This window comes from Oncorhynchus nerka, linkage group LG25 (genome assembly GCF_034236695.1).
Source record: "Oncorhynchus nerka isolate Pitt River linkage group LG25, Oner_Uvic_2.0, whole genome shotgun sequence".
NCBI classification, from domain to species: domain Eukaryota; kingdom Metazoa; phylum Chordata; class Actinopteri; order Salmoniformes; family Salmonidae; genus Oncorhynchus; species Oncorhynchus nerka.
Window position 1 is genome coordinate 55,441,020 of NC_088420.1, and position 2,372 is coordinate 55,443,391.

Sequence of the window (2,372 nt, forward strand, 5' to 3'; positions counted from 1 at the left end):
TATATAGACTTTCTTTTTTTTCTTCTATTGTGTTATTGACTCTACGCTTGTTTATTCCATCTGTAACTCTGTTTTGTTGTTTGTGTTGCGCTGCTTTGCTTTATCTTGGCCAGGTCGCAGTTGAATATGAAAACTTGTTCTCAACTGGCTTACCTGGTTAATTATAGGTGAAATTTTAAAAAATAAGAAACATTTTTTTCTTTCCTAGAAAGGGGTAGAGCGCATGCTTTGCATGTATGAGGTCCTGGGTTCAATCCCCAGCTTCTCCATCATTTTTTTTGCAATGACTCATCTCCTTCTTTCCAGAATGTTGAAATTCTCAGCAGGAAACAGAGATGTGCTGAATAATTTGCTCTTGTAATCTGAAGAACATGTGTTCAATCCCTGTTCGTACATTTATGGAACAGAAGTGGCATGGTTGCCAACTTCAATTGCATCATTTTCAAAAACTGAAGTTCATGGGTTAGATGACTGTCCATACTTGCTTGTATTTAGAATTGCTGCTATCATTTCATTATAGTTTCAATGGAGTGGTGTATATAAAAAGTACATTGTATTAATATTGCATTTTATCTGCAAATAAAATGGGATCGAAGCTCAGAGGGGGAGTGCATGCTATTTATGTATGAGGTCCTTGGTTCAATCCCAAGGTTCTCCACTGAGTTTATTTGTGTGCCAAATTCACATTACACAACTACTACTTTCCAGAATGTTGATAAATATCTTGCAGCATAGAGTGGCATGGTGGCCAAGCGGTAAGGTGTCGGTCTTGTAAACCGAAAATCATGGGTTCAAATCCCATCTGCGTCTTACTGAAAGATACCTGGTACCAAGGAAAGGTTGTTTCACTGGAGGACTTTGAAGAAAAAAACGGCAACCCTGCTATGATATAGTAAGGGGATGTGTCTCTACGGTAGAGCTAATACTTGAAATACATGCGGTCTGAAGTGTTGATATGGGATATGTAGACGGGTGAGCCGGTCAAGGATCGATTCAGACAAAGTGGTAAATTGTATGACAAGCGACAGTTTATTCAGGGTAAAGATATCTGGTACAGCGTAATTACGGGCCCTTCCGTTAGCTCATGAGGAACCAGCAGAAAGAACCCCGCTAACAGTTTGCACAATCATTATATACAGAACAGAAAGTAGGTTGATTCTAGAAGATCGGATCTTTGGATTGGTTCAGGCTGGGGTGTAGTCTTCCGCCATTGGCTCAGTTGTCTGTCCGTCATCGTAGAATCCTCGTCGGGCCTGTTCTTGGTCACACAATGTTCAGCTAAAGAAGGAGATTTGGTGTGTGCGCTGTCCTCAGTCACACAATGTTCGGCTAGAAAGGAGATTAGGTGTGTGCGCTGGTTTGTCTGCAAGTCAAGGCTATCTCTTCCTGCCAATGTGTGGGTGTCTTATCTGTGTGTCCTCGGCAGTTAGTGTGTGTAATGTGTGTGCGTCCCTGTCTTCACGGGATGTTGTGGCCGAACTGACGGCTAGCACCTGTGGCTAGGATGTATCCTGTTTTGACAGTGTTGTGGATGATTTAAGTGAGTGTGTGTGTGAGAGATATCCTGTATGGGACCTAACATGTGTTACTGTGAAAATACGTTGTCTCAGTTATAGCAATGTAATAGCAGTAGGCTGGTCACCTGCATAAGAAATAGCACTTCCTTACAGAAGTTAATCCCCAAATCCCCCAAGGGTGTGAACAAAAATTCATCAATGAATCATATAACAGTTACAAAGTTTAAAATACCTTCATGTCCTCCATTCGGTCCCACTATGTACTATATTGGCTACCAGCCACCTAGGAACTTAAAACCCTCATGTCAAAAGAGAACAACAGCTCATTTAAAAACAGAATAAAAGAAAATGGTGTGAAATTTAAGTCCCCCTTTTGACACCCGCTAGGGTGTCACTCATTAACCTTTATTTCAGCAGTCCCAACATAGTAATATGTTAATAGCATTTCATGAAAATAATAAAAAGTTTGTTATTAATAAAACATTATTATTATTATTTTTTTTTTTTACAGAAAAACACAAAATAAAAATCAACCAAGAAAAATAGAAAAAAATCGACAAGTGATATATGCTTTTGTCTCCCCCTTTTGACACCCATGAGGGTGTCACTTAGCAAAAACAGGATAAAACTTTTAACTTTATCCAAAAATACAAGAATTAGGGTCAGAAATCCAGTAACCACCAGTGATGCATACTCACCCAGCCACACCCCCATCCAAGACATCCAGCCAGACTCCTCCACCCCGGCCACGCCCTTCATTTCTGCTGAAAGCTCATCCAACCCAACCAATGCTTTTGATATACTCCCATCAGGACTGGTATTATTAGGTATAAATGTACAACATTGTTCATCAAA

General features: G+C 40.1%; 1 non-coding gene across 1 annotated transcript; it reads left to right on the forward strand.

The window, feature by feature from the left end:
* Positions 1 to 738: 738 nt before the first annotated feature.
* On the forward strand, positions 739 to 810 carry trnat-ugu (transfer RNA threonine (anticodon UGU)). The gene has a single exon. It is a non-coding gene; the product is annotated as a tRNA-Thr (tRNA).
* Positions 811 to 2,372: the final 1,562 nt, after the last annotated feature.